This window comes from Ananas comosus, linkage group 24 (assembly GCF_001540865.1).
Source record: "Ananas comosus cultivar F153 linkage group 24, ASM154086v1, whole genome shotgun sequence".
NCBI classification, from domain to species: domain Eukaryota; kingdom Viridiplantae; phylum Streptophyta; class Magnoliopsida; order Poales; family Bromeliaceae; genus Ananas; species Ananas comosus.
The window spans coordinates 7120328-7128792 of record NC_033644.1 but is presented as its reverse complement, the minus strand read 5'-3'; positions in this window follow the sequence as shown (position 1 = coordinate 7128792).

The following is an 8465-nucleotide window of genomic DNA, read 5'->3' as shown; positions in this document are numbered from 1 at the left end:
CTACTTTTTCGTAATTAGCTAGTCTTATCACCGTTTTTTTTCTATTAACAATTAATTAAAAAGGAATTAGTAAACTCCAAAACTCTTGAATAATGGATCGATTGTAGAGATTACAATTCCTTTTTTACTGTACACTTATTAGCATTTCTTTTTAGAGAAAATAAAGTTGAGGGGCCTACTTTAGAAACACTTTAAAGTTAAGGGTCCTCTATATACATTTACCTTACTTGTTTATATATTAGGCATTGATAGAGAGAGGTGGAAATTCTGTTAACAACAGACAGGAGGAGGGGGGGTTTAGGTGGATACTACTGATCATTGATGCATGTTTTCTTCTTTTGTGTGTGGAGAGAGAGAGAGAGAGAGAGAGAGAGAGAGAGAGAGAGTTGGTATGTTTTGCTTCTCTAAACAAAGCATGCACTCATCAACGGCTCTCTCAAGGACCCCCTTGGCTTTGTTATTCAATATAAATAGGAAAGGAGGCATCATCATGGTTCACAAGGAACATAATAATTGAATGCATGCTTTTGATCAACAGTAAAAAGATGGGCCTTTTTCATCCTAATATGAAAACTGAGAGGAGAAGTCAAATTTAGTTTTTTGTCCTATTTAGTTTGGGAAAAAAATATACAAATTTTGTATTTTTATAAAAGTGGACAATGTTTTTCCCATTTTTATAGATTTAATCTAAAATTTTAAATGACCAAAATATTTCTATTCTTTTTCCTTGTTCTCTTTCTACTCCCGCCTTCTCTCACTCCTCCACCGCCGCCATGTCATTACCGCACTCCTCCCTATGTTGCGCGCGAGCGAAAGGATGATAACGAAGCTTGAATTGCTTGTGGTCATGGCCATGGTCGTTCTCGGCATTCTCTGATGACATCGCCGCGGTAAAGATGTGGGTGGCACTGTTCTTAGTATCACCAATGATGGAGACGGACTTGGCGGAGGAAGAGCGTGATGATTGTTGGTCGATGATGCTCATATAGCAGGTTAGAGAGAGCATGGCCGCGACGTCGAAATGGTTGTGGTTATGAGAGAGAAGAATCTGGCAGATTGTGAATTTTTGCAATATTTAAAAAAATTACACTACTCGAATATATGTTGTACTATTTAATAAGAAAGTTATACTATTTGATACGTATATTTAACTATAAAATAGTGCAACATATATTCAAAAAGTATAATTGTTTAACAAATAGTGCAATATTGTGTCATCCGACAAATTTTTTTTTCTTACTACCCCCACCAGCTTGTCATTATAGGCCACGCTCGTCATGAACATGCTTCAAAAGCATTCTCAATCATCAGTGATCATTGCTCTCCTCCAATGCCACCTTTGTCTCCGTCTCCGGCGAAGCATCGAGTGGCTATGACAATGAGCAAGTTAAGTTCATCGTGTTCCTTTCGCTCGTGAGGTGCTCATGACGCGGACGTTACAGTAGAATCTATGTGGAGGTGGTGAAGGTGGGATAAACGCTCGAGATTGCTACTGGTAGTGAAGACATGGCCCAGAAAAGGGGGTGGAGGAAAGAGAGATGGGATATATAAGACACAGAGGCATTTTAGTCAGATTTTAAAAATTTTGGTTCAAATCTACAAAACGAGAAAAAGGGCATATTTTTACAAAAATGCAAAACTAGTGGATTGTTTTGCAAAAAGGCCTTTATAATTTGAGGGCATAATTAAAAAAGTGATTGAATCCAACATTCACTTGAAATGAATAAAATTTAAATGGGGAGTTCCACAACGAGATCTCGTTAAGGAGCTCTCCTTCTACGGTCAAGTGTCTAAACGGCACATATCTCAAAAAATAACTGATAAGGTCGGCAGAAAAATTCGATCTGCTTTATTAATTTTGAATTCGTTACTTGAAGATAAATACAGCCTACAAATCAAAAAGGGTTTTAGGATTACAATGTTCAATTCAAGAGTTATAATTCTATTCCTAGAGTTTATACAATTTTTTTGGTTTCTAATATTAAAAAATAAAAAGAGTGATATGATTAGTGAGAAATGATTATAAAGCTTTTCTTGCAACTTGCCAATCCAAAGATCAAGTTTTTCTGACTAGTCATATCTATCTTCTTTTTTCTTCCTATTAAAATCCAAAAAGAATTATATAATTTTGATTGTGACCTTTGAAGTGAGGGTCGTAATCATACAAATTTTTTGGGATTATAGACTTAGCATTTCTTTTTAAGTAATCAATCCCAAATTAATTAAGCAGATTAATTAGATTTTTTTTTACCAAAATTATTACTTGTTTTTTTTTTTAAGATACATATTGTTTAGACACATGACGGTTGTTAGTGTAAATATTCAAAATATAGAGGTTAGCTACAAAATAATTTAAAAAATATCAACGAGTCGATCAAGCCGAGGCACGGATATCTCGCTCTCTTTAAGGAGATTCAAGCCCTCTGCGGTTGGCAAAGTCTTTGAACCGATGCAGCAGAGCACCGACTTGTCCCCTTCAGGATATAACAGCTCGACCCTCGTCGTGTGGCTTCACCAACTCTGCAAGTAGATGAGCCCAAAGCTCCACCAAAAGAAACACCTTTCTTTGACCTTCTCTCTCTCAAGTAGAATATAGATATTGTAGTTTTCTTTTTTATGTTATGTTGAAGTGAATAGAGAAGCCTCTATATATAGGTTTCAAAAGTATAGGTTACAAAAGTATCAAACCCATAGGTTACATAGTTAGTGCTATAGGAGTTTACATACGTAAATGAACTTAATTATGTTCACCTTATTGAAGTAGGTTCACATATAAGTTCACAATGAATGCAAACTAAATGAAGTGGTAAATTCACATGCACAACTATAAATGCAAGTATAGGTTATGCAAAGGTTAATAAAATTCATATTAATAATAAAATGTAACAATACAGAGCTCTTTAACGAGATAAGAGTTCCTCACTTAAGTTTTGCCTATGTCAAATGTCAAATTTATCAAACATTGAAAGAGAATTCTTTATTGAAAATTTTTACTTTTTAACAATAGAGAAGAGAGGACTTACATTCAGCTTTTTTTTCTTTTTTTTTTTTTTTCTCTAGTAGTTATGCTTAAATACACTATACAAACTTTGGCCGTATAGAGAGCATTTTGGTTTTTACTGAGTATTTTGCTTCATAAAATTTATAGCTAGTGTTATCCAGCTAATGATATTATGAACTTTTCAAATGTCTACAATAATAATTGAAATTTAGATTATATTCAAACTGCGAATTTAATTTGAAAACAACATAGGAAACTTAGTTTTGAATCACATTCATTTTTTCTTAAATATAATACACTAATTCAAAATAAACTTTTAGATCGAATTCCAAATTCCAATTTAAATCAAAATTAAAGTTTGGTTTTAACATTAAAAGTACAATTAGATTCAAATATAGAAGTTGAATTTAAATTTCAAAATCCAAACTTTACATTACAATACCAAATTCAAATATAAATTCAAATTCAATATTTTTTTTCTTGAGAAAAAAGATAGCACGCTATCCGCTTCATTCATTTGGAATATAAATTTAGCTACAGAAGGTGAGACAACAAGGCTTCAATAATAAAAAAAAAAAAGGAAGATTAAACTGTCGTAGCAAGATACCAGGCACTACAAAATTCCCTCCACACCCCCAACACCTTGATACGACTAGCAAAGTTATAGGCAAGTCGATAGAATGTTTTCTGAATATCACATTATTTCTTTCCCTCCATATTATCCTCCAACATGCTGCTATAGCCACCAGTTCTTGACCAACAACCCTTTGCATAATATTACAAGTCATTTTCCCCCAAAAAGCCATAACATTCTCCACCGACTCCAAAACTTCAGTGTTCTTTACTGTTTGGTAGAGCACGAACCTGCTGTATACGCATCTCATAAGGAGGTGTTCCACTATTTTTGCACTGTTACTACATAGGACACATATAGTGTTGCCCGGCCATCCTCTTTTCAGTAGATTGTCAATTGTGGGGATTCTCTTCCTTAGTGCCAACCACAAGAAGATCTTTACTACTGGTATTACTAGCTTCCAAATATGAGTCAGTTGGGTATCATGAATTCCTTCGTCTCTAACTATCGCATAAACCGATTTGATTGTGAACCTGCTTCCTGCATTCCATCTTCGAATTTCATTAGGTTTGTTTATAGTCCGATAACTAACAAGCATTTCTTTGATTTTCCTTATTCTTAAATACTCCTGTGCCCTTGTTACAACTCCTTTTAAAATTTTTTGCCATCTCCATCCTTTAGCAGAAAAATATTTCATAACGTGAACCTCTTCAATATAACCTTATCGAAAATATCCAGAAAGTGTATCTCCAAAAATGCTTCACTACACCATCTGTCCAACCAAAAATTGAGAAGTTTTCCATCCTCACCTCATAACACACTCTACATTTGAAGATCTCCCTTGTGGTAAAGGACGCTCTTCCACCATTGGTATGAGTTGGATAGTTAACAAATCGGGCATTATTTAATTTAGTTAAGTAACAAAATTAAATAAAAAATTTAAAATTTATAAGGCATATATAGCAAATTTGGCATATACTATTAATTTTTTTTCAATAGAGACAACATCTAATATACTTTTCAAAACTTAAAAAATATCTTATATACTTCTAGTTTATCAAAAATAACTTACTGGTTTTCAAAAATTCCTTCAAATATTTGTAAAACTTTACGGTTTACTAATTGGTTTTGGAATTTAGAAAAATACTTCGAAAATAAAACTATAAATTTAAAAGTTTTAAATAGTAGTCAAGGTTATATAAGTAAAAAAACATGTTCCCAATATTATTCTATTGAACAATCTAAATCGGTAACATATTTAGTAGGTTATTTTATATAAAACCCAATCTTATCCTTCACTAATAGCTTTTAATATTTATTTTGTATTGACACATTCTTCTTTAATTTTTTTATTGAGTGCACGCATGGTAAAGGATAATTTTTGAACCACTTAAACAAACAACATGGTAATAGAAACTAATCTTATTAGACTTTTTTTTCTAAAAAAAATAGATTTGAAAAAAATTATAGTTTATCAAATAACTTTGTCCAAATTTTAATTCACTAAAAAACTCTTCAACAGGATAGAAAAATAATTAGAAATTAATGAATCATTCACCTCTTTAATGAAATTCAGAATATGGTAAATAAAATTTAAGATACGGTAAATCATTTACCATCTTTTTTCTGCGAAAAAGATTCACTACTTTTTTCTACTTTTCATATAGAATTTTAATAACAATATAAAAATTTCAACAAATCACTGATACAATCTTAGCAACCTAAAAGTTCGTAGCAATAATCTATTCGTATAATTCTAATAATCAAACAAAAATTTTAATAATTCACATACAATCATAACAACTTCATAGAAATTTTAAAATGAAAAATGATTTATCGCTTTTTAAAGACAGTGAACAAATTCATTGACTTTCCTATTTTTGTCCATTGAGTTGGCAAGAAAGGGACTGATTAGTCAAATAAAATTTTTTAAAAATTATTTGGCCAAACAAAATTTTTTTAAAAGATTATTTTTTAATAAAAAATCCTTTATTAGAATTTTGTGATCCAGATTTAGGGCGCCATCACGGAGTAGAGAAAGATACTTCTCGATCCAACTCGTTGTTCTCTCAATTATTATCAATCCTGATATAGACATTTGAAATCCTCTTTGATTTTTTTAGTTAGTTTGATCAAATATCAGATTTGATTAAACTAATTATCGATTATATTAAATTCACTACATTATACTATACTTTATATTTTTTTGACTTTTTATACTATGTGTTTTTTTTTTTTTTTGGGTAAAGGCACCACTCAATTTTTATTCTTTTATCCATATATAGAACTGGACTGGAATACTATCAATAGCACCAAGCTATTGGTGCTATTAGTTTTTTAGCCCTTGAATTGAGAAATGTGTGGTTAGGATGATGTGGGCTCTCTAAAATTGAGTGAGTGGTTGGTTGAATAGTATAATCTAACGGGTAAAAATAATCAACGAATTAAATCTAACGGTGGAAAACTCGATAGCACCAAATCCTTGGTGCTATCTATAGTATCCCAGCCGACTCTCCATATATATATATATATATATATATATATAGTCCGGCTATGGTGCTTGTAAAAGTACCAAGCACTTGGTGCTGGTAAATTTTTTGCCGTTAGATCTCTGCCTTTGATCATTTTCACCCGTTAGATTATACTATTCAACCAACCACCCACTCAACCCTAGGAGGCCCACATCATCCTAACCACACATCCTTTAATCCAAGGGCTGAAAACTTACAAGCACTAATTACTTGGTACTTTTAAAAACATAGGAGCTCAATTATATATATATATATATATAGAACAAGGCTATTATATTATCGGTAGAAGTAATAAATTTATAATTTTTGGATGAAAATTGTTAAAAATACTGATCGAAAGTGGTAGAGTATACAGTCTAGCCTTATTTTCACTTTTAAGTTTTAACACAAAAAATAACAAAATAATATAGATAAAATAGTTAAAAATAATTTGATAGAAATTAATTTTTAGTGAGCATATCATGATGATTCATTTTACATTTTTCTTACTATTTAGCCGGCGCCTTTTAATAAACTTGTTAGATTTTATTTGAAATAATAGATTATTTGTTAATAATAATGTAGATATAAAAAAAAATAATTGAGTAACAAAAATAATCTAAGGGCTTGTTTGGTTCATTCATTTTGGGTATGGAATGAGAATCGGTTTGATCAAATCCGGTTAATTTTGTTTGGTTCGCATGAATCGGTTTGGGATTTCTATTCCGGATTGGAATGGAAATGACCCATTAGCCTTTAACTTGATTCCAGTTTTCTAGCCCGGATTGAGATTTCATTCCGGAAACCCACTAAGTTCTTGAAGCCCATGTGACCATCTCACCCTCCTTCTCTTCACCCCTTTCTCATCAAAAAAAAAAAAAAAAAAAATCTATCCTCTCTCAAAATCCTATCCCTAACCCACATCAATAAAAGTTTTTAAAAATAAATTTGATATTTTTTTTGGAAAACTTATTAGAGAATAGTATTATATTTTTCATAAATTTTAAATAATATAAATTTATATTTGAGAGTAAAATTAGTATTATAGTATCCTATAATTTTTTTAGTTTATACGAACCAAATAATGAAATGTGAATAACTCATTCCAATTCCCAATCCATAAATAAACCTAACGTCTTGGGGAGTGGGTCATTCCAATTACCATTCCAATTCATTTTCATTCTATTATTCATTCCAATTCCATCCTTGAACCAAACATGCCCTAAAATGTAATAATATAACAATGTTTTCATTTGTTTCTAACCAGGTTGGGTATAGAAGTGTCCAATCTGTGAAAGTCACAATTTCCAGGTTTCGACGACGGGAAAGAAAAATGCTACGTGCACATTCTAGAAATAAGATATAAATTTTAAATTTTACATCTATTCCTTCATGAGTGTTTGGTTTCTCGAAAAGTTGAAAAAAAGTATTTTAAAAAAAAAATTCTAACATCTACCGTTTTTCTATAAAATTTGAGAAGAAAAAGTTTCAGAAAAATTACTTTTTTATGGAACCGAATAGACGAAAAAAAATATAATTCTCGTCAGAAAATTATATTTTGTGATATTTTCAAAAATTACAAAACTTATGTAATTTATCTAAATAAATAAATAGAAGTCAATTTAATATTTTAAAGTTTAGCTGCTAAACTATATCTGTATTAATAATCAACAGCTAGTAAGTTTATTTATAAATGAAATAAACAAAGCGGGTAATATGCTACATATTTAAAAAAAAAATCAACACCTAGGCATATATATATATATATTTTTTATTCTCTTAAAAAAAGTTGATTGTTCATATAATAAATTTAAATATTTCAAACTTAGTTAACTATTTAAAATCGGGCCAAAGTTTAAATCAAATGGACCCGTAAATGTGTATTTATGCACAAATTGACAAATCATACCCAGTTTAGAAGCAAATGTGAGAAAAGGTTTGGAGCAACGATTGTTGGACGTTAAAATTACACTGTACAAAATTAGGTTTACATTCCTTTAAATAACTTACACTGTGCAAAATTCTCTTTAAATAAAGCCATATGAGAGCAAATAGAGAAAGAAATCAAATAACACAACACCTTAATAGGTTATTAAGAAAAAGGACATAGCGTGATGTAGTATAGGCCGTACAATCTCAATGTGTAATACACAAATTACCCGCAAATTTAGGAAGGCCAATTTGCATAAAAAATTAATTAGTTTTGAGCTTTTACAAAATTAGGCCGTCTTTTTAGATTTTGTAAATTCGGACCGAATTTTCAGAAAACTGACCAAAATATCCTTATTCTTTCTTCTCTCTCCCTTTTTTTTGCATTTCTTTTATTTCTTTCTCTCCGAAGAGAGCGCGGAGGTGGTGGCGCCCTGCCTCGCCTCGGTCC